Raw genomic sequence first — 25,012 nt, 5'->3', positions numbered from 1 at the left:
GGTCGCCGGATGCTGTCACTGAGTTTAGGGAGGTCATGGCTCATATCCAGAGATGGATGGGCCTTAACCACCTAAAACTTAACCCAGGCAAGACTGAATTGATCTTGCCTGGGAAGAGCGAACTCAGCTGGGGACCTCAATTTTGGCCTTTGGAGATGGGAAACCCCCCCCTCCAATTCCCGCACAGTTAAGAGCCTTGGAGTCACCTTTAGTGAAGACCTCTCCCTGAAAAGTCAGGTAGGGTCAGTTGTTTCCGCTTGCTTTTTTCAGCTGCGCAAGATTAGAAAGATTGCCCATTTCCTAACCCATTCTGCCCTGATACAGGTGACCATCGCCCTTGTGCTGTCTAGGCTGGACTACTCAAATAGTTTATATTTGGGCCTTCCAGCCGGGCAGCTCAAGAGGCTGCAGCTGGTTCAAAATCAGGCGGTCAGGCTGATCTGTGGGCTTCCTAAATGGCAGTCCATCGGGCCAGGCCTGGCAGACCTGCACTGGCTGCCGGTAGCCCAGAGGGCGGCTTTTAAAACCGGCTGCATTATCTTTAGGGCATTACAAAGTAAAGGCCCCAAATTTATCATCAATCTGCTTGCCAGATACACCCCCTCCCGCAACCTCCGCTCTGGTCACAAAAACTTGCTCATGGTGCCGGTTGTTAGGAAACAACGTCAGGGCAGCAGCTCTTTTCATTTTCTTGCTGCCTCCCTCTGGAACTCCTTGCCAGCTTCTTTAAGGTCACACGAGGATATTCTAGCCTTTAGACTAGCCTTTAAGACCTGGCTTTTTCGAGAAGCTTATCCTTAGACGTTCTAAGTTGTCCTCCTGTTGTTGTGTTATGCTCTGAAAACCTCCTACAGCGCCATGAAGCCTACGGGCGTACGTGCGCTTTATAAGCTAAATTTAACATAACATAACATAGGTGGTTGCGCAGCAGCACCAGGTGGTCCCACCTGTAAGTTGCACGGCATGAACTGAATAACCGCTCTACGTATACGTATCAACGAAGTATGTAATGCGTGTAGCTCTAGAACAGTAGCAGTGAAATAAGTTGGGTGTGTCGTGTACCCAGCCAAAACAGGCCAAGTGGCCCCAGCTCTAGAGTAAGGGGCCTAAACGGACTGGTGTCATTGGGTGTGGAAGGGCGCCATTAAACCATATTTGGTGTTGCCAAGCCGTTAGCGGAACCTCTGGAGTTCTAGAGGGTTTATACTCCTGCGGAATCGAGGTGGCAGTATGCTCGTGAAAGAAATCTATTCCATAGACCGCCGGAAAGGTGAGCCAAGAATAATGTACCTCGAAGCGGAATGCTAGACCTGCTTCTACAACAAAGATAAGCGCAACACCTGCATCAGGCACTCCATGTTGAGTCAAATAAGCTTTGAGCGTTGCACGGTTAGGAGCCGTAATGGGAACTGCCATAATGAACAAGAAAGAACAACCTATGCGTGGCAGCGCAACAAAGGGTGACAAGAGAAAGACCTTTTAAAATAATGCTTGAAAACCCTATAAAATATCACGATATAGGAGGCTATACCGTCACAGCTGTCTCTGGAAAAAGAAGTGAGGGGATTGTGGACAAGCACTACTCGGGAGTCTCGCAGATAAGAATCAGACCAAACGTTGGCGGCGCCATGTTGTGGGGATTCTGCACATACACAGAACTATGCTCAGGAAAACAGGACCTCGGTGTATAAGGGTTGTACCTTCCTACGACCTTAGTACCCAAAATTCCAAAACCGACTAGCTATAGTGTCTCATTTGTTCTTCTACAGTCATGAAGCTACAAATGATTAGACAAAACAAAACACTCCTGACTCTCTCAGGAATTAGGGGTGAGAGACATACCCTTTCTCTCACTCACTCATACTTGTCCACAATAAGAATTGTCAGTCACTGTATAGTTCAAAATGTTTATTTTAACTATCGTGCTCTACGATGCAGTATACGAGCCAATACTAGCAGCAAAATGCATAAACCTAATTCAGTTAGCATTTTTACAATACTATAGAATACAAAGGGGGTTGTCATTATATACAGACCGTGGAAAAAGGAGGATAAGACATAACCACCCTCCCCTTGGTAAGTTGAAGTTTATGATGTAAAGGAAGATCTCTGGGCTTTGTCAGCAGACCCCATACCTTAAAGCCTAGATGGTAGGTTTACATCATAGGTACACCATAGCTCTTCTCCAAGGAAAGGTCTCTCAACAAGAGCCCTTTGAACAACATGCATCCCCGTAATATCAAAGCACAAGTCTCCAGCACTGCAGCTGTGTGTAGCATGTTTTGTCTAGGTGCTAGGGACTGACCAGAACAGAATAACAAGGGGCATGTTTATCGACCTTGCACATCGTGTTCAGACTAAACTCCAGGAATAAGGAGCAAACGCAGAAAGCAAACAGTTCTCATGTGAAAGGCACAAACAGAGGCTTGCAAAATAAAATCATGTAGTAACGTGCGCAAAAGAAGCATCCTGGCAGCAGAGGTCATGCTAACTTAGCAATGTCGAGAATGACCCTAACAGCCATATAACACTGGAAAAGCAACAACAAAAAAGATAAAACTGAGTTGGTGAGAGAAAAAAGTAAATAAAGCAATGCTGCCATTCTCATACAAAATGATTTTAATCATATCAGTAAGATACAAGGCCAGTAGAAGTTCCCTTCGATGCCAGTCTCAGTCGATCAATATGAACTTTATTCAGCTTTTGGGAAAAAAACAGAAGTACAATGAATCATAATATACACCTCACTTAAACTAAATACATAACATCAGTAAACTTGGGTTAAGATCCCAAAAAAGGCTATCGATATAGGTTTAAAATCAAATGGATCGTAAGAACAAATTGCCACAAACTGGCTATGAATCAGTACTCCAGTAACTGGTAATATTAAACACAACTTTTTTTAGCCTGACAGCAACTTTTAAAATGCTAAGAACATGTTCCCTTCGATTGCACAATAATAGAGTAAATATTGGTCTGTAAATTGCCAGTCTATATCTAGGCCAGGATCGTCAATCATAAGAGTCAAAACAACCTAAAAACATAGTAGACGTAGAATGGCTCCATGTTTGTAGTTTTGAATGAAAGTCACAACTACAAAGTAACATTGTCACAACAACAATATGCATAAACGCAGTAGCAGTGATGAAAAAGGCATTAAAGAAAACCAAACCCGCCCCCAAAATCTTGACAAAATGTTGAGGGGGGGCTTTTGAACACTATTGATTTTATCGACAATCTCTGTTTAACCAATGTGCGACAGTAGAAAGAGTTACTGAATAACTCAAGAGTGCACAATGAACTAAAAGTTAATTTTACATTAATGGAATATTTTTGTTAACATAAGGGATTTTGGTTTATGTGCATCCGATGATTAAATGCTTAGAATGTAAGAGAAATTTTGTTTTTACAATAAATTCATACATATTGTAAATTCATTTAATTCTCATTAATGCCGATCTCCAAAGTTCCCACATTCCCTAGTTTACACTTGGCAATTGATGGCTCATGCAAATATTCTGTCCAGAGAAGCTCTGCTAATGCTTGCCATAGAATTTATTGAATTCATGCTTGAGGCAGCGAGAGAGCTGGGTTGTGACTGTATTCCCAAGAAGGAAGTGGGGGCAGAAATCTATTCTTGACCTTCAGATTCTTGAATTCTTTCCACTGAAACGAGAAGTTCAAATTATTGACACTTGCTCATATAGTTACAGTACATGTTCACATAGACATACATGTATTATTGTGCCTTGATTACTGGCTGCTGAAGGAGGCATGCCTTAGCTAGTTTCCGACCACCTCCAGCAGTGTAGTCAATATAATCCTCTCTGGGATTCTCCATAGAGTCCGAATCCTATCTCCAGTGCTGTGCAGTTGAATTTCTTTTTCGGGCTATTCTGGGCTTGACTGGTTTCTGTAACAAGTCCGGGACATTCAGGCAGTGATCCTGATGTTACAGGTGGGAATTGCTGTTCTACCCTGCTCTGGTTTGAGGGACCCTTGGATTCTGGACATTATGCATCCTTCTGACACCTTACACCTGTTGGCAAATGCATGCCCTTCAACACAGTTCTGGTTGCAGCTTACTCACATTGGGGATTCCTGCTGGACAAGAACCATGTATTTGAGGCTCAGGACCTTCAGTGGTGGATAAATTATGCCAATTTGACCTGTTACCGGCCATTTGTTTGCCCTTTCCAGATCTCAGAGTAATTGCAGGTCTCATCTTTGTGATGTGGAGGCTACCTGTACAAGGTGAAGATTCAAAATCTCTGGTCCTAGATGGAGTTGTATCATCTTAAATATCACTTGGAGCTGCGAGCCATCCAGTTGGCCCTAGAGGCCTTTATGCCTTCTGTCAGGTGCTGATGGACAAAACTACCTCCTTGTGGTTTGGAGTGAGGAGGTAGGTATCATTCCCTGTCTTGAGGCTTTGGTTATGGCTGGCACATGACAGGATTTCCCGGACTGTCAATCACCCTGTGGGATACCTCAACATCAGGGCTGAGGAGCCCAGCAGTCTTCATGAATGGCATCTGAACCGGGAGACTGTGTAGAATATTTTTGCCAAGTGGACGCAGCCTCGGTTGGTTATGTTCTACCTCCAAAAACACTCAGTGCCAAGTCTTCTGTGCTCTAGAGTTTCCTCTTATCTCTATTTAGGTAATATGTTCAGCCTTTGATGGAGTCCCAGCTTTCTGTACGCATTTCCACCTCTGCAGTGGATCCCACAGGTCCTGAAGAAAGTCAAGTTTGACCAAGCACAGTCAATTGTGGTTGTTAGGAGAGTTGAGTACTTCCCAAAGTAGATCTTTAACTTCTGCCACACACTTAAACTTCCTCATGAAGAGGATCTACTTTCCCGGTAGAAAAGCATTTGTGGAGATTGAGTGGATCCAACTGCAAGGTTTTTTTTTTTTTTTTTTTTTTTTGAAAACCTTTATTTCAGAATTCAGGACACAGCTATTCAGCCGACAGCCCGGAGGTTCGGCAGCATTAAGAGTTGGATACAGTGATGTGTCCCCAATACAATTCAAAAAGTAATGCAAAGGTCCAATTTTAAGTAAATACAGAAAAACTCACAACAAACCCCAGCAAGGCAAGAACATTGAAAGCCCATGGCGAATGCCCCCAGGGGAGGCAGGACCCCACTCGTCTACTAGTTACAAAAACTGTGTACGGAGGAAGAAGGGGGACAGCAGAGGCCCAAAACGATTCCTAGAACCCAACTGTGCTGGAAAGTAGGTCAGGGGGAAAGCTGTTCCTCGGGAGGTTCCAGATCCGGGGCAAGACATATTCCCCCCCCCTGTATTGGTTCCACCGCCCCCAGATGGCATGCCACTTCCGGGGGCGACCTCTAGAGCAGTAGACCGTCTTCTCCCTAAACATGCTCCAGTCCATGTTCTCCTTCCACGCGATCAGTGTAGGGGGTCCCGAGGAGCCCCACAATCGCGCGATATCCCTTTTTGCCACCATGTTACCCAGAGTCACCCATTGGGTCTGCGCCTCATCGAGGTCAGTGGGCCCCCAGACGTTCAGGAGGCAACACCGCGCCTCCGGCTGTACCGCAGTGCCCGTCACCTCCCCCATAACTGCATGGACTCTCCTCCAGAAGTCCACAATGGCACTACATTCCCAAATGATGTGCAGGAAAGTACCCACCATACCACATCCCCTTCTGCACAGGCCGTCCTCCGAGAATCCCATGTGGACCAGCCTTTGCCCCGTCACGTACACCCGGTGCAGTATTTTAAGCTGCACCAGCCTCAGACGCGACGGGATCGCAACCTCCTTAGGAGAAGAAACCGCTGACTGCCAGTCCTCATTATCCAACTCAAGGCCATCCCTAGTCCACTGTTCTCTCAGCCCCAAAAGCATGTCTGCCCGAACATTAATCAACTTCTTATATATAAGCGAGATCGTGCTCTCGGGCATATGACCATCAAGGACTCGGTCCTCAAGGGGAGAGGACTCCGGCACCTTCTCACCCTCAACAAGGACTGATCGGAGGGCGTGACGCAGCTGGATATACCGGAAATACTCTGAGGGCCCTAGCTCATACTCAGTCTGCAACTCCTCGAAGGACTTCACCCTCCCCTTATGCAGCACATCTCCCACCTTGGATATACCTATCAGGTCCCACTTATCAAAGCCCTTCGTATGCCAGAGTCTTCCCAATCTTTCCGATTCAAACAATGGGGTGGCGAGGGTGAGCCTACCCTTCCAGCCCAACGAATCAGTCGCCATCTTCCATACACGCACCGCCACGCCTGTGGGCCCCGTAAGGGACGAGTCTAAGGACCGCGAATATAACGCCCTGTAGTAGTTGCCGCCACGCAGCAGCCACCTATCCATGGCATATCCAGGGCTGAGGGCAGGGCCATAAAGCCCATGGTTGATCGCGCTCAGCTGCGTGGCCCAATAGTACCGTCGGATGTCTGGGAGCGCGATGCCCCCATCGTACCATGGGAGCGTCAACTTTGAAATAGCTATTCGCGGCCGCCCATCCCACAGCAACGTCCGTTGGAGGCCTTCGACCTCCCGAAAGTATTTGGCCGGTACCCAGTCCAAGGTGTTCTGGAGGGCGTAAAGGAAGCGGGGAAGAGACATCATTTTGAACAAGGCCGCACGCCCAACAAGGGAGAACGGCAGCCTCCGCCAACCTTCAACATCTCGCCTCAAGCGCGCCAAGGGGGGGAGCAGATTCCTCTCATAGCGCACAGCAGGATCCATGGATATAAAAATCCCCAAATACACGAAACCCTGCTGGGCAACCTGTATCGAACATGTTCTAGGGATCGGTGGGACCTCGCCACTAAGAACGTACAAGTACGATTTGCCCCAATTAATCACAAGCCCCGAGTTCCTACCGAACGAGGCGAGTACGTCACAGACCACTATAAGTGACTTCTTAGGTGAGGCAAGATACAGCAGGATATCATCGGCATAAAGCGAAATACGGTCCTCATGATCAGGCGACCACCGAAGGCCCCGTATATCGGGGTGCCAACGTATCCACGCAGCCAACGGTTCAAGGGCGAGGGCGAACAGCAGAGGCGACAGGGGACAACCCTGCCGAGTACCCCTACCAAGCTGAAACGGAGTAGATGCCCGACCATTCACCACAACATTCGCTAGTGGCCCCTCGTACAGCAACCGAACCCAACTCACAAAACCGCGACCGAAACCAAACTTGGCCAGCACGGCCCATAAGTATGCCCACTCCACCGTGTCAAAGGCCATCGTGGCATCAAGAGATGCCACAATAGCCGGTTCCCGCAGCGTGCCCACCCTGGCGATGACGCCATGAAGACGCCTAAGGTTTAATGCTGTGTTTCGGTGCGGGATGAAGCCAGATTGATCCGGGTGTACCAAATCGCCAAGTACCCTAATCAAACGAGTAGCCAGGAGTTTGGCCAGGATTTTCGGCTCAGCGTTGAGGAGTGAAATGGGCCGATAGGAAGCGCACCTATCTCGGGGTTTACCCTCTTTATGTATGACCACGATCGACGCCAGCCGCTGATCCAACGGAAGGATCCCATCCCCCGCGCCTCCAAGAACATGGCGCGCAGGTGAGGGGCGACCCTATCCGGGAACAGTTTGTACAGGTCGATCGGCAGTCCATTCGGTCCAGAGGCCTTACCCGAGTTTAAAGCGCGAATCGCCCCCGCCACCTCGTCAACCGTGATGTCACCATCCAAATCGTCCCTATCTATGTCAGAGAGGCAGGGCAACTCGATATCGCGGAGGAGATCAGACGAGTCCTCAGGCGGTCTGTCCGACACCGAGGAATAAACCCTACGAAAATACTCCGCGAAACACTTCACAATCCCCTCAGGTTCCACAATCGCCTCTCCCCGCTCCCCCGTCAACTCAGGCACCACTCTATTGACCCGTTCCTTCCTGTCCAACCACGCCAGGAGTTTCCCTGCCTTATCACCAACGTCATACAGGCGGCCCTGTTGTTCCCTACTGAGGGTCTTAGCGGCGTTCGTCACCAGGTCCCTATACTCCGCCTGCTTCAAGCAAAGCTCGTGTAGTGAGGACTCTGTAACCTCATCCTCCATAGCCCCCTCAAGGGCCGCGATCTCCTCCTCCACTTGCCGCACCTCGCCATCCCTCCGATTCTTGGCAGCCACCACCAGGGAGAGGGCTTCCCCCCGAAGGACGGTCTTAAAAGCTTCCCACAGCGACACCGCCGAGTCCACGGTTCCCAGATTGTCCTTAAAGTAATTATCTACCTTCTTTACCAGGGCGCTGCGCATCTTGGGGTCTCGGAAATACCATGGGTTGATGGGGGGCCACCCTCCCTCCTCCCTCCCGATCTAGATCCAGCCGGATCCACACTGGGGAATGGTCAGAGATGCCGCGTGCCATGTGCCTCGCCTCGGATATCAACGAGGCATGTGCAGCCAGAATGAGCAGGTAATCAATCCTGGAGAGGCTACCATGCGCCCCGGAGTGAAACGTGTATTGACTCTGTGTGGGGTGCCGGAGCCTCCAGCAGTCTATCAGACCAAACGTATCCAGGAAGTCTGGAAGCCATTTCTGAGCCCCCCCTGTGTCCCTGGGCGGGTATCTATCCAACCGTCCGGAGCCCACAGCGTTGAAATCCCCTCCCACCACCAGCATCCCCCCCGGGAGAGTCAGCAAAGCCCTGCCCAGTTCAGCAAATGTGGAGGCCTGCAGGGCCGGCGGGACATAAACCGAAACCAAAGTCCTTCCTTCCCACCGCCCCGCCACCGCCACAAACCTCCCCCTATCATCAACAATGGTGGAGTCCACCTCAAAAGGCAACGATGCTCTAACGAGGATGCCCACACCCCTAGACCCAGAAGAGAATCCCGAGTGTGCAATGAATTTATACCCCTTCCTATTCAGGGCATAGCACGTATTACCTATGAGATGCGTCTCCTGCAGCAGGACAACATCTGGCATTGAACGTTTCAAAAATTGCAAAACAATCCCCCTCTTGATGCGATCCCCCAAACCATTAACATTCCAGCTTATAACACTTAAGCCCCTACCCCCCATCCTCAAACGGAAAGAGGCCCACCCCACACCCGAGGAGCCACCATGGAACAGCCCTGAGGATAATCATCATGCCTTGCAGAAATAAACCCCCCAACAACAAACTCAAAATCCCCAAAACTCCCCCCACCCTGCACCCCTGCTGCAGCTTACAAAGCCCCCCCAACTTGCAGTGTGCCTGTCGCCCTACAAAAACAAAAAAATCTACAAAAAGTACCCTAAGGGAGGAAAAGAGCACCCCTCGTCCTCCCGCAACCCTCCACAGTTACTGCACTCCGTTCAAATCTTCAAGTATGGTCAAATCAAGTCAGGCCGGCTCTGAAATATCAGCCCTGTCCATCCCGGCCACTGTCTCCATGCTCGGCTGTGTCGTCCCCGGTCCGTCGCCGGGGCAAAGCGTCCAGCCATTCGTCGGCCATAACAGGAGAGTCAAAAAAGAATGTCCGATCTTCATGCACCACCTGTAGTCTGGCAGGGAAAAGCATGGCATACTTCAGATCCAGTTCCCGAAGTCTCCGCTTCACCCCCAGGAAGCTCTGTCTCTGTCTCTGCACCTGCTGGGTGAAGTCCGGATACAAATTCACCGACGCATTCTGGAAGGGGACTGGGCCCGCAACCCTCGAAGCTTGCAGGATAGCGTCCCGATCTCGAAAATGAAAGAGCCGGGCGACAATCGGCCGCGGCGGGGCACCCGCCTTGGGCCGCCCGCCCGGCACCCTATGGGCCCTTTCCACCGCAAAAAACTTCCCAAGGCCCTTAGGCTTCAGATGATTAAGGACCAAATCCTCCACCAGCAGGTCCGCCGAGGCCTCATCCGAGGACTCCGGGACCCCGATGACGCGCACATTGTTGCGCCTGGCCCGGCTCTCGAAGTCCTCCAGCCGGCGGGCGGCGAGGTCACTCTCGGCCCTCAACTTCCGAACCTCGGTCTGCAGATCCGCTACATCATCAGTGAGGCCTGTGGTCTTGTGGTCCAGGTTCTTGACGCGTTCGTTCGTCTTGCCCAGATCCGAGCGGATCAGATTGACATCTACCAGGATGGCATCCACCTTATGCGCCAGGGCCTCGAACTGTCTCCCCATCGAGGACTGCATCCCGTCGAGCGCGCCCATGACATCCTGGAGGGAGAGCTCCGGTGTCCCAGGCGAGTCCTCCTTCTGGGCATCCGGCGCCTGGCTCGACCCACTCGGCGATGCTTTCAGGAGGGCGTAGCGGTCCATACTGTTGACTTGGGAATACGTTCCCCGCCTGGTGGACTTAGTCTTCAGCCGATCCCCTTCTGCTTTGCCCGACATAATGGACTCCAGGCAGTTAAGACTGTTCCCTCTCAGAGAGAGGAATAAGGAGTGAGCAGGTCCGCCGTGCGCCGCTAGAGCAGCCCGCCGAGCGTCCCTGGGGTAATAAAGCCACCCAAAACTCTACAGTGTCCGGGCAGACAAAGGGAACGAAACCGAAAGTGAAAGAGCGAGGACCTCCGTCCGACAGTTCACACCTCGCCAGGCCGTTGTTGATCAACTAGGAGTCGGGCATCCTGCCAACTCTAGCCCCTGGCATCCCCGGGAGTTAGGCCACAATCTTCCGCCAGTCGTAAGTCCGGTTCCCGATGGGCGATCCGACCGCGGGTAGCATCAATCGCCTCCCTGACAACTCAGCAACACGGTGCCATGCATACCATCAGGATTAGAGACAGGATAGTCGACGGAGGGCGCGAGGGTCTCCGGAGCTCTAAGCTCACGCGGCCATCTTAGTCAAGCGCTAGGCTCCTCCCCCCCCCCCCCCAACTGCAAGGTTTTGATCTACTGTTGGAGATAGTGATCTTCATCTTAGCTGATCGCCCTACTTCTGCCAAATCTTTTTGTTCAAGCCACTTGTCCAAGTTTGTTGCCTGATGTGAGTAAAATCAAGTTAACTGAGCCGGCTAGATTATCTACTTTTCTGCGTATATTTGGGCTGGCAAAAACTTTGCTTTGAGCATTAAAAAGAGTGGCTATCAGCCTTTTCTGCATTTCTGTGTTTGCGTGAGCAACCCTCATTCATATCATCCCCTGTGATATGTTTATTAAATAAGCTTTCACAAACATTTCCTACTGCTCCTTTCATTTTTTTTTTTTGAAAACTTTTATTAACCATAGTTGCATCAATTGGCAATGTACAATTCTGCGCCAGAGCATCAGGTCGGCAATGTTCGAACACATACAGTCAGATGATTAAACACAGCCGTTTAGCCGACAACCCGGAGGTCCGGCGGCGGAGTTCAGTGGAACCTAGATAGAGGATTCAGGTGTGTACATTGCGTGTAAGCGAATCGGTGGTGCTTTTTCTGATATGTGTCGCGTCGTTTCTCAGCTAAAGCGCATTGTCCGCGTGTGAGGGGGGCGCTGTGTATCAGCCCGCTGCGCAGCATTGTCAGCTAGCTCCTAGGCTCACAGGAGGATGTGTGTTGGGTGCTGGGTTGTCCGTCAAGTGCCCTGGTTTGTGGGCATCGGAGTCCCGATGACCCGCGTGTAGCGTGGGTTGGAGCGCGACAAGGAGGTTGTAGCATAGCTCGCAAGGATGCGCGTGGTGACTGTTGCTGTGTTGGAACACATGCTCTGCTAGGGAGTGTAGCCAGTCGCCGAGCTGTTCCCCGGGTGTGCAACGTAAACTTAGGGATCAAGGCCAGGGTCGAGAACTCGGGAAGGGGCTAGAAGAAGAGGGGTGAGGGGGGGGAGGGGGGGGGGAAGTGGAGATCCGCTTGCAGCAATGTGTGAGGAGATAGGGGCTGTCCAGCAGGACGTAGCCGGGCCGTCCGGGGAGCGCGTCGAGTGGCCGGTCGCGAGGGGGGGGGGGGGGGGGAGAAGAGGGGGGGGGGGGGTCATCAGTGTGCGCGCGCCCTCTCGAGGAGCAGCGGCGGTAAGTCCCGCGCGTGCGCCATAACACAGCGCAAGAAATATCCGACAGTAGTAGCCTGCCGCGCAGTATATGAGATGTGTCAGGGGAGTAAACAGACCGAGGGGGCCGGGAGCTATCCCCACCAGGGTCTCAAACATGTTGCCATCAAGCTAGTAGTATATCGGTGCCCACCTAGTGTTTAGGTTATCCCACGGGTTCGGCAGGCCGTCTGAAAGGTGGCAAGGAGGCCATCCCAAAGGTGAGCGATGGGGTACTGCCTGAGTCCCGCAGTTTCCTCACGGAGGAGCACTGCACTTTCCGCCTGCGCCCAGTTGACGAAGGATGCCCTCCAGTGCCTGATGTGCGGAGGGGCCGTCGCCTTCCAGTGCTTGGTGAGCAAGCGTTTGGCCGTAACAAGCCCCATGTCCCAGAAGCGCGCCTGTACTCTGTTCGCTTTTGTACGCCTGTACAGGCCCAAGATACACGCTTCCCACGTGCGTGGCAGCCGTCCATCCGCGCCGCGCTCGATCAGTGACAGCACGTCGCTCCAATATGTCTGCACGTCCGCACAATGCCAGAGCATATGCAAAAGGTCCGCTCCTGGTGACGAGCACCGTGGGCAGGCGGCATCCGTCCGCAAGAAATATCTATTGATCTTCTCCGGAGTGAGATACGCTCGCTGCAGTATGTAATATTGTATGAGCTTGAAGCGGGGGTTGCGTGGGACGTTAGTCGGGCTGGCCAGTATCATCGCCCATTCTTTATCTGTCCAGTCTCTGCCCCTGTCCGCCGCCCAGTGCTCCCTTAGTGTCGAGGTGGACAGTCGCGAGTGTGCGAGGAGTGCCTGCACCAGCCAGTGTATGACATGTGCGCCATTGCCCATATTATGTAGATATTGGATGAAGGTATGCGCCGGCAGTTCCGTCGTCATGTCACCCCAAGAGGCCGAGAGCGTCTGCATGAGGGAGGCATGCAGGAGGAACTGTCCTGCCGGGAGCGCCGTGCCGTCAGCCAAGGCGGCAAACGTCAGCAAGTCGCCGTCCTCATACAGGTCACCTAGCGTATCTACACCTGCCTGTTCCCACCCTGCCAAACGGGCCTCCGTGAGGGGTCCCGTCGGGCCAGGCATGCCCAATAATGGTAACTCCGGAGCGTACGGTGTGGTCGCGCGCGTGAGGCGAAGGCACCTCTGGAAACACCTGCGCGCCACCGCCAGGTGAACCTGGGAGGGGCAGGGCGCACGAGTCAGCGGATGAAACAGCGTGTGGACTTGCGTCCGCGTCCAAGCAGCCGCGTACGAGGCAGTGTCCTCTAGTTGCTTGCCGCTCAGCCACCCCGCCACCCATTGCATCTGCGCTGCTAGATAATATAGCTCCATATTGGGGACCGCTAGGCCCCCAGAGTCAGTGGGCATGTACAGTTTGGCCAGTGCTACCCGCGGCCTCCCCTTGTTCCATATGAGGTTGCGCAGCAATACCTCCAGGTCGCGGAATATTTTGACGGGCACATACAAGGGCAGGTTTGCGAAGTAGTACAAGAGGCGGGGCAGCACTATCATTTTAGTCAGTGCTACCCTGCTAGGCACGCTGAGGGGCAGGGTGTTCCAGTAGCTAACCTGCGTACGCACGGATGTGATCGCTCTGAGGAGATTCCCATCTAGGACGTCCGCCGGGGATCTGTAGATCCGTATCCCCAGGTAGCGGAAGGTGGTGGGGTACCACCGCAGCCTGTCTCCCCCCAGTCGGACGTCGCACTCAGGTGTCTCCGAGCCAAAGGGGTAGGCTCCCGACTTGGCCCAGTTAACCCTCAGGCCCGACAGTGCTTCGAAGGTGCGGAACACGTCAGCGAGGGAAGCAGGGATGGCGGTCATGTCTCTGACGTATAGCAGCAGGTCATCTGCATATAGAGACACCGTGTGGAGGCCGTCCGTTAATGGGATTCCCCATTCCAGTCCGTGTGCCCGGAGTGTCGCAGCCAGGGGTTCCATTGCCAGTGCAAATAGCAACGGCGACAGCGGGCAACCCTGGCGGGTGCCTCTGCGGACTCGGATGGCGTCCGAGAGGATGCGGCCCGTGCGGACCCGGACGGTCGGCTCACTGTAAAGCAGGGCGATCATGGCGTTATAGCCCCCCCCCCCCCAGCTGGTATTTCTCCGTTACTGCCCTTAGGTACGGCCACTCGACGGAATCGAAGGCTTTCTCCAAGTCCAGTATCAGGCATCCCGCCCTTGGCCACTGCCGCGTGGCGTATTCCTGTACCCGGAAGAGCCTGCGGATGTTGTAGGAGGTATGGCGCGTTGGGACGAACCCATTTTGGTCCCGGTGTACAAGAGTGGGTACGTGAGGGGCCAGCCTCCTAGCCAGCGCAGAAGCAAGGATCTTATAGTCTGTGTTTAGTAGAGCCAATGGGCGGTAAGAGCCCACCTGCGTGCCGTCCCTGCCTGGCTTAAGTATAGAGACCAGCGTGGCTTCGTTCAGTGTTGGGGGCAGGGCAACTCCCTCCGCCGCCGCCGCATACATGCGTAGGAGCTCCGGGACTAAGATATCCGAGCCAGCCTTGTAGAATTCAGCCGGTAGCCCGTCTGGGCCCGGTTCCTACTGCTCCTTTCATTGTGCCGCAGTGGCTCCTCAATTTGGTTCTACCATTTTTGATTTGAGCCTCTCCATAGTTGTACACTGAGACTGTTGACCTTGAAAACCCTGTTCTTCATTGCAATTACAGTGGTGTGTCACTTCGGCAAACTGCAGGCATTTTCAGCAGAGACTCCGTATATGGCCTTCTTCCCTGACAAACTGGTGCTTAGGAATCGTGCATCATTTTTCCTGAAAGTGGTGTTCCCCTGCCATGTGTTGCAGTCTGTCATGCTCCCTGCGTTCTTTTCTTCATCAATTGGTTCACTGGTGTGGATAAAGGTAAGACAGTTCAGTAAAGCACTTTATCCTGATGGGTTGTCCTTTGCATCATGCTGTGCCACGCCGGTGTCAAAAAGAACCTCTTCAGGGCGTTCAAGATCATTTCACCAGTGAAAAATACTACTCTTTTGCTCTGGCTCCAGCCTTCTCGTTTTGGACATCAGCCAGGCAGACACATGGGTGTTTGACTTTCTCCTCACTAAGCAATACTGCAACAATTCACAAGTCTTTATTTGTACGTTTGTTGGCTTCTGTTAAGTGAACTGAGTTTGCGTCCATCATACTTGCACTGCTTAGGCCAGTGGTCTTCAAATGTTATTCCAAGTGCCGTGAGCTCAAGGTTTTTGAGTCTGTGCCTCCTCAAACCTCCAAAGGCGGTGGATGGAGTGGAGTGTAAGGAGGCTTACTAAATCTTCAAAACACTGGGAATTCTACAGGTGCAAAAGCCCCATCCATAAACGCTCATTAAAGGCAAATTTAGATTGACTCTGAAAAGTGCAATCTACTCTCTTCTACTAAGGTCTACCCTGAACACTGTAAATTTCTGCCCAAACTCAATCTACAAAACGCATACCTAGACCAAGCCCTATCTCGACTTATCAAAGGCCACTCGGACATCTGCAAAGCCCTAGCTAGGACCCATTCTACAGAGCACTAATAACATCCTTTACAAAGCCCCATCCGTTCAGACACCACTCTAGAAGACAGCATTTATAGTTCTTCTTTAAAACCCCATCCAGATCTCATGAAAATCTCTAATTAAAAATCTCCATAGAGGTAACTTTGGAGCCAGAGCAACCTATATCTTCAGGCTACTAGGTTGAAATGGAGAGTACCAGCACCTCCCATCAGTGGTTCAATATTTCTAAAATGAAAGTATCAGCAGTTCTGGAAAGTAATAGTTACTCTGGGAATTGCATACCCACACTTTTTCAGAGTTGTCAACTAACCCTCAAATCGTATGTGCCACTTGTATTTGAAGATAAACAACCACACATTTGGAAATTGATCTTTTTGTTATATTGGAATCTCCAAAGATTGCTCATGACTGATCTGACTCGGACAGAGATGTATAGTTTGCCCGCATAGTCCTGATTTGGTTCAGGTTATTTGTTAATAACATCACCAGTAAAGAGACAGACAAGGCAGAACCGGCTATCCTCACAGCGTGCCAATTCAGGACGGCATCGGTGCGATGTCAGGAAGCCATATACTTGTAGATGAGACCGGTCTCCTAAAAAGCTGCTCAGCTGACATCATGAATGGCTGCAGAAACATAGCCTAACCTGCCCAGTATTTCCAAAACATTCTGTAACCAGCATCTACCGCACTGGAGACCACCAGCTGTGCAGAACATTGAGGCGAAAGACAGGGAATGGAACTGCTGAGGAAAGAGGACCCAAAGGGTGAGAGGGGAAAAGGAGGTAGGATGTGAGAGCTGCAGTGGAAGGGGGTGGCTCTAGCTGATGGAAAGAACAGCTATCCTGAAGGAGGAAAAGGGTTATTTGTGAAGGGGCATGAGGAGCTAAAGTAGTGAAAGATGAGATGCAGTAAAACAGTAAAGAGTGGAGTAGAGGTGTTGTTATGACCCTTGGAGGAAGAAAAGCATAATTGGGTGAAGAGATAGAACATCATATGAAAGAGGGAGAGGTGTATCACTATGAAGAAAGAAGATAAAGCATGAGGATGGTAAAAGCATGTAAATTAAAGGAGCTGGAGTGAAGGGAAAACATATATGGGGCGCAAGAGGTGAAAAGTCATGACAAAGAACTGGGTTGAAGTAAGGAGACGAGAGCTGAAAGTGGCACATGATTGTAGCGATTGGCCCTTGAAAACGCAGACAATTAACGTCCATGTCAATGGTTGAGTAGTTAAAAGAGAGCCACAATTGAGGGGCAGTAGACTTTTTATTTATTTATAAAGTTTTATATAGCGCGGACTAGACCCGGTGAGGGTATCGGAGCGCTTTTGCTGAATTAATGATGGGTATACCCTTTTCTGCAGATTCAAGAGGAGGAAAGAAGGGTAGGGGATGGAGGCGGGAGTGGGAAACTAGCACAAAGAATGGTGTGTAGCATAGCCGAGCTACATCTGGCAGAGGAAAGTAAAATGCAGAGGATAAGGAAGAGCTGAGGTGAATTGGAATAGGGAAGCTGAGTCCCAACACTCTACCTCATACCTGCTCTCCATTATGCTTGGTAGGGATTTAAGCAGCACTGTTAATCCTGTTGGCACATAACAGCCGATAGACTATGGTTCTTAATGTTTATGACTAGACCCCGGTCTCAGCATTACTCTGAACTGGGAATACCTGGGACATGGATAGTGGGGTTGAGTAGGAGGCCCTACTCTTTACTCCCAAATGCCTCCAGTTTGTTGTATTTTTGTAATTTCTGTAGTGCACGTCCAGTCTCAATTTCTTCTAAAGAACAGATGTAAAAACACTGCCACTACTGTTAAGAGAACAGTTACCCTAAGAGTCCTCCCAGTCTTAAACTCAACTTAATTTTGCAAACAAAAACTGTCATGTTACTATACAGTGGAGGCACGCAAGGAAAGAAATGAGAGTAATTATACTTACTACCTCAATGCGCTCTAAAACACCATTTATACTGACAAAATATATGCACAATTTCAAACCCTTTTTTGGAGAAGTGTCATTGCATTGCAGTTTATATTGTCTTTAAATTGGATCTATTCCTGATCTCTGTAAAGTAGCCTTTAAGCCTTATTGGTTATGACTCACAGCATTGGCAAATGTGATTTTAAAACATTTTCCCCAAAAAATCAAATACGTTTCCATGTAAATATAAATGTCAAGGTACTTATAGAGCGCACTGTCACCAGACGGCCACCTTGCGGTGTCGCCTTTACGGTTTCCTGGCGCTGATACTCATACCGCTGTGGAACCCCTCCTGGCTTTCCCTGTGAAGTGTCCACTCCTGGGCACCCCCAGGGTGAAGCCAGGCATCCTTAGCGCTGTTGGAGCCGGTGTGGAGGCTAAGCAAGCTATTGCCCAGAGTTGCAGCGTGGGGCCCGTGATTAGAATAGGCACCGAGGCGAGAATAGACCGGTCCGAGGAAATTGAGCCCGAGCCCTGCCGAGGCGGGAATCGAACCCTGGTCCCTGGCCAGAACTCTGCTTCAGGGTCTGCTTCAGGGTCTGCCGCTCGAACCATTGAGCCACACTCCTCCCCATGTAATGTGGTCTTTAAGCTGTCTCATTTCTGACCAGTGTTACTGTCCTAATGAGCCTTAAAACACACCATTTCTTAGAATTTGCAGCTCCTTGAACCTCTGCAACCACGTTTTGGTCTTGAAAAGTCAACAGATGTGTTTTGATATTTCCATTTCAATCCCGGGCAGTCCTGAAAACCTATTCTCGAAATTTCCACGTAACCTCCCCAAGTTCTACCTAGTCCCTTCCAAGACCTGGTCAGTTCTTCTCTTCATGGCCAAGAAGAACTTCCGTAAAAACACCCCACATCAAAGCCCCACCCTCTTCAAGCTCCATCCAGATTGCCCCTTGCTGGATATTTAATATATTGGTGTGATGTCACGAATTCCACACTGTTGCATTTTTACTGCAACTGAGATTTTAAAAATGTATACAGACACCTGTAAAAAGTATTGCAAAGTTCTTTCTCAGTACAATAAGTCAGCCTTCCTGCTCACTTAGCTTTTTCCAATAGGTTCTGTCTTCATACACACAAACAAAAGAGCTGCAATAAAATCCCAATTGCCTTTAAAAAATAAGCTAAAAAACACAACAAATATAGACCAGAAAATCCACAGAAGAATCTGTGACTGCGTTTCAGACTTGTGGGACTCTTGTTACTCCACACCCCACCCCCGCCCTAGTGGGTGCACCCCACAGTTTGTTGGCAACTGGTTTAAGCAGAATTCCCAGGCAGTATGTTACCACTTTACTTGTGCCTGCACTAGTTAATCTGGTCATCTTCCCAAGCCGTCTTTACCTTCTCCTTGGGCATTCAGGAAAGAGGTGATCCATGTGTAATACAAATAATCCGCTAGAAGGGTACTTGGTGGTGCAGCCATGAGGTATCACATTTGTTTGCCCTGTTCCTTGGGCCTCATTTGGTTTTGGGCACTTCTGCCCAATACATGCCCCCCTCTGAACGAGATCTATTTTTGCCTTATATTAGTTAGTCTCCACCCTCCCCTACCATAGGAGTGAAAAACATAAAGAAGCAGAACACCAAGAACTGATCTGACGCTGTACTTGTATTCTATCTCAGGTACCTACTTGGGCTGGTGAGGCCTTCACAGCTGGGTCTGTGATTGAAGTAAGGGAACACTTTTGTGGATGTTGCTTAAATTTCATGATGTTTGTCTGAATTTCTGCGGCGGCACAGGTGCGATCTTCTCTTTATCTTGTAAGGCTGCACAGGTGTTTATTTCGCAAGCGATTCTAGCTCCCGATGTGCAGGAAGTGGGTACATTAGTGATGTAAGAGCATGGTGCTAGTCCCAACAGCATAGCAAAATGACTGAAGGGAAATATGTTGCTGTCTTCAAACACTGCTGATGCAGAGGCAGTGTTGGAGCCTCCTCCAGATGCTGGTTTCTGTGAAGTTTGACTGTGAGATGTTATCTCTCCCCTCCTTTAACTGAGAGAGCAGGATGCAGGTGTATAGTGGTCCCTATAGGTCACATGTGGGCCTTGGGATTGGAGAAGAGTCTGCCATTTCGGTCAGAAGGTCTTTCTTTGGAAGAATATCCAAGTCCCCCCTCTTCTTTGTTGCTTAAGGCAACTAGACTCTTCATGCCTCTCTGGAGGATAGGATTTGATGCTCCAGCATCAGGATGACGTTAGCTGGCCCAAAGGACTGGGAACTAAGGTGCAATATGGGAACTCAGTCCCTCCTGATTGCGAGGAGCCAGGAAGCTACCTTCAGTTGGAGGGAAGCCTCTGAGATGATTGTTTTCACTGAAGCTGATACGATGGTCCCCTGTTTACCAGACTATACAACTTGTGGGCCTGGACAAGTATTGGAATTTCCAGAAAAGACTTAATTGCAGGTTCTTTACCTTCGAATATTCCCCAGGTGTCAGACTTGATCCTGAAGATCTGGAGCAGTACCTCTGCGCACTGATAGGTGGCATTGGCAACTCTATGTCGACTTTGTCCATGCCAGGTGGGACGTACGCGATGCCTATAAAGGCGCAACCCCAGTAGGCTGAAGTCCATTCCTTTCTTGTAAGACATGACAGATCTTGACATATCTTGTCTGTCACAAAATAAACCTTGCTGTCCTACAGAAGACACATTTTCCAACACACTCGCAATCGCATCGAATAGCTAGGTGGAGCAGTCATTGTTCTTTTTACAACTATTTGTCATATGCCCATGGTACGGCCATCCTGGTGAGGAGAGGACTGCCCTATCAATTACTTCACGAAGTAAATGACAGCCAGTGCAGATATAACATCCTACATGTGGTGGTGGGGGCATGGGAAGCATATCATCTTACTTAATTCCTTAGACCAGGGGTTTCCAACCTTTTCTGTGACGAGAACTATTTATGCTCAGTGAAAATTATCCCAAGCTACTAATACTAGTGATATAAAAGTGAACACCCATCCAAGAGTGTCAGCAGTGATAACATTGGTACATTAGGTAGGGGTTCTAGCAATAATGTCAAAGGATTTGACAATACTACTGAAATATTACATGGGTAGTACATACAAACCATAATTGCTAACTCCCTGGCACCAAGGTATAAATATGAATAATAAATCTCTCCAACTCAAATGACGTCTTTAAACACATTTTGATGATTGAACTATTTTTCTACAGACATCAGCTTACGTGTTGTGAAAATACACACATTTGCATCTTGAATACATGCTTTTTAATTTTGATATACATACAATAATTCAACCAAGCAGAAGCTTCGGTAGTCATAGGCAGGGCTGCATACAGGTAGCTGGAGAGCTACTGGTAGCTCATGAGCTACTCGTTGGAGACACCTGTCTTAGACCTTAACACAGACAAGCCTAGTTTTGTACGAAATCTATGGAATAAATGTCACGTCCTGACACCTCAAACAATACTTTTGGGGTGGGGGGATGGGCAGACAACTAGACTGCTCCAATTCCTCCACATGTACTCCTCACACACTACAACAGCACTCACCCAACAAGGCCTGAGAGACCTCTAGATAACTAGCTTCCCCACCCAAATGGAAGGCACAGTTTCCCTGCAGAATTCAATGAAACATATGCGTGCTTCTAACTCCATGGCTACTACAAGTGTATAGTGAAGTGCTGGAGTGGGGCACCCCCCCCCCCCCGCCCCCCCTCCTCTTTTATTGTGTAAATCCATACTTATTACCCTTCTTAAGCCAGGTAAGCCACCTGAGAGCCCTGACTTTTATAGACCATTGCCACCGATTGGGCCCAAATCATCCTAGTGCCTAGTGCTCCTGGGCATGCGCAGTGTTTTCGATCTTATTCCAAGGTTGTTGATGTTATTCTGGGAGCCAGGTGGCTTTCGACAAAATGATGATACTCCTGTAGTTGGGATGAGTTTGTGGCTTAGGGTTCAAACAAGTATGTTGACCCTGTTCATGCCAAACCGTCTGAGGTGTTACTGTTTGTGTTTTCGTTGGCTCTGCAAAGTTAAGGGGTATTTGTCAGCTATCTCTGCTTTTCTGTGGATGCTGAATCAGCCTGTCCTGTTTAAGTCACCCTTTTTAGACTCCTGTCTTGAAAGGTTTGCAGCCCGTTTCCACCTTCCCTTTTCTTTATGCCCCAGTGGAACTTTAATTTGGTTTTAACCTATCAGATGTTTTCTCCCTTTGAACACATGCATAGCTGTCGTCTTAGACTTTCGACCCTTAGGCCGTCGTCTTGGTAGCCATTACTTTTGTGTAGGGAGAGCGAGCTTCTGGCCTTCTCGGTTAACCCAGTTTATTCTACCTTCTACCAGGACAAACTGGCTCTTCAAATGCATGCCTCCTTTTAGCACGCTAGGTTGGCACCTATATAAGCACTATCAATGAGAAGCGATCTGTGCCACATACTGGCATGCATAGGTACTGCTAAAGATGTTCCTGTTTAACGCCTGGGGAATATTCTAAGGTAATAATATTTTGGTAAGATAGTCTCTACCAGATATGGTGTTACCGAAACTAAGTAACCTATTCGTTTGCTGGTGCAAAGAGTAAGCTTGTAAGTTTTCAGAAAGTGCACTGCATAGGGTGATAAGTGGCATGTATCCAAGGATCATAGGAAAGTGGAATTATCCAATAGAAAATTCAAGTGTAGCAACAAAGACTCATAAGATGCTCTGGAAGATGTCAAAGCCTTGTTAAGAGAATTAATTTGAAGCACCAGGACAGCTTAAAAGCCCAGTGGGAACTATGGATGGTAGGTTAGAAGCAGTGGAGGCAAATCAGACTTTGATGGCCGTCATGCTTTAGAATAAGTGGCAACAATGATGTAATCTGAGTTTCAAGGGAAGAAATGTGCCTCAACGGATATTATATACTGTGGGTGGGAAGTTAAGCTTAGTTTTGTCAGATCAAAGAGAGACAGTGGGAAAGATCTGGAGATGGTAAAGTAAAGCACACTTGATGAATTCATTGTTAAATAAGGGGATAGAATGTTCTAATCAATGTTGTAAAATGAGGAGAGAAATTCTTGTTTAATAATTGGATATTGAATATATCGGGGGTTCTGGTAGATAGATACTAGCAATAGTCTTAAATTCTATAGTTTCAGCTATATTAATCAGTTTTTGAGTGTTGCTGAATTGAGGTTATTCTGCTTTGGTAACCGTTTCAGAGGAACCAAGAGAATAGTGCACAGCTTTCAAAGGATTTGGGTTCTGTGTGGGCTTGCTGAGCATACATTAACTCTGGTGGGTCAGATAGAACTTTGGACTGGATGCCTCTGAAAATGCCCATATTGGTTTTAAATCTTCCTCATTGTAATTGGGTATAGCATGTTTGACATAGCTCAAAAAATGTTCTTTCTGACCAGTCCAGTCCACTAGTCTGGCAAAATACTGCGGAAAGTCTGAATCCAACAAAACAATGTTGGGTGGAATGCTTGAAGTAATCTCAGCCATTGGTAATCTTTCAGCCTCCATTCCATCATTATTTTGTTCACAATGCCACCTCAGAATAGAACCATCTTTGTGCAAATCAGTCTTGGTCCTGCTCCAATAGAAGTAGTCCAGCCAAAACTGCCAAACAAAGACTGGTTTCGGCCTGATTGGGGCTCATCAGTGAGTTGCAGATTGGTTCCAGTGGCACTCATTTAGTTTATGATTTCACATTCTTTCTGTTTGTAAACTAGGCCGACTCCTCTGTTCAGATCCTCTGGTAATGTCACTTAAAATCCACACTGAGTTTTATTTTGTGAATTATTTCGTGTCTGGCGCTTGCTATCTAATTCATTTTGACTCTTCATAACCAACAATGGAATGGATGCTTTTAGTTCTGATTTCACAGAAAAAGGAGAGGGCCATAGCAAATGTGTACTATACAACTTAGTTTCATATTGTTCCTTCAGGGGACAGTGGGAGTTATAGGTTGTTATAGGTTTAGGAATCGAATCATGGTGCTTTGAGACAATTGCAACTTTGTTGTGGGAGTTTGACTGAGATAAATCCCCAGGCACATGGGTGAACAGGCACAGTGAGGCATGCCTTGTTTACTCCCAGTTGCATTGGTTTTTACTCCCACGTAAAGAGATTCCTAATTAAGAAAGACTTCAGAAACTGAGACTGATTATTCTTTTTCTTCTGGAGTTTTGGCTGACAATTTCTAGGGCAATATTCTTGAACAGTGATCTAAGAGTGGATATCATTTTTAATTTATGCCTACTTGCATGACGAGATTAAGCCAGACAAAGATGACCATTACATACTATTTGCACATCTGCTGGCTGGTTCTTTGTAACATACTTTTCACCAGCGATGGTCAACTTGGTTACTTGTAACTGATTAAAGATGTAAGCACCTTTTTGGAGGTGTGCTGATGGTAGGAAAAGATTTTCATTTAGAGAGGGACCCAGACGAGGATAGACTTGGGAAAGGAGAAAATGTTGTGTAAGAAAGATGGCACCTCTTGGGCTTTCAAAATACAAACAGTGTAGCCTGCAGAATCATGACACAACTAAATGCATCGATTTCAAATTAACACATATTTTTCAAGGCTAAATTTCCTTTATCTTCAAGAAATCCATGAATTTAAATGTAGCTTGTGCAATCATGACAGTGGCCTGGATGAACTATAACGAAGGAGAGCTAATATTTGTGTAAAACTGGGTGTGAACCAGTGCATCTGTTTATTGTATGTTTGATGGCATTTGTAAAGTCTGCAGCATGGTGCACTGTGGAATGGGCAGTAATAAACGTAAATAGATGCATGCAGAATTGATTAAGAGCTGCACACGAAGCACTGCATTCCATATGTAAAACTAAAACTGGTACTTCAACGTTTATGCATCATAGTCAAAACAGCCATGCTTGCCAATGTTGTATAATTGTATGCCCCAGGACCCTCTAACTAATCTGAAATCATTTTAGTATATCACTATTTCATTAGCCAACAAGCACAATAATTAATCTAAATGAATGTTGAAGAGAAGCAGATGGATTGCATTTGCTTAGGGGAGTGTTGGGGGACAGTGCATTGGTAGCTGGAAGTGGTCTACACTGTACTATGCAATGGTTTCTATCTGCGGGAGACGACTACCGATATGATGGAGATTGCGGATTGCAATTGTAATTGAGGAATGCAATAAATTGTTTTTGCAACAAAAAAAAAAAAGAGAAGCAGATGGATGTAGGTTTGGTGAATTGATAGCCAAATGGTGTTTCCAGTATTTTATACTTCAGCTGGGATCTGAGGGTCCAGTTGGTGGTAATTTGTTTTCTAATAGTTTGTTAAATTCAGTATCAATTCCTGACAGTCATAAAGAGTTTTCTTCAAATGGACACAATATACTTAATAGTCCCCTCGTTCAGGATGTCTGAAAGCAAGTTTGGATTTCCAGATCTGCAGGTTTTTGCCTGCCACAAGTTCAAAAGTCTTACAGTAGCTTGCATTCTAAAATTGCTATTGAAAAGGGATTAGCTCTGTTTGGAAGCTGTCTATTTACACAAAGACCAAATAGATGCACAGAATGCTGAACATTATCAAACATTCACCCCCGTTACAAAGAT

The 25,012-nt window shown here is 48.4% G+C and overlaps 1 protein-coding gene across 1 annotated transcript in view; it reads left to right on the top strand.

The window, feature by feature from the left end:
- Positions 1-25,012, top strand: part of DESI2 (desumoylating isopeptidase 2) — a 171,307-nt gene that overhangs the window by 64,252 nt on the left and 82,043 nt on the right. The gene's annotated exons all lie outside the window — the stretch shown is intronic.

This window comes from Triturus cristatus, chromosome 6 (assembly GCF_964204655.1).
Source record: "Triturus cristatus chromosome 6, aTriCri1.1, whole genome shotgun sequence".
NCBI lineage: Eukaryota > Metazoa > Chordata > Amphibia > Caudata > Salamandridae > Triturus > Triturus cristatus.
Note: the sequence above shows the minus strand (reverse complement) of the source record. Positions and strands in the feature narration are given on the sequence as shown.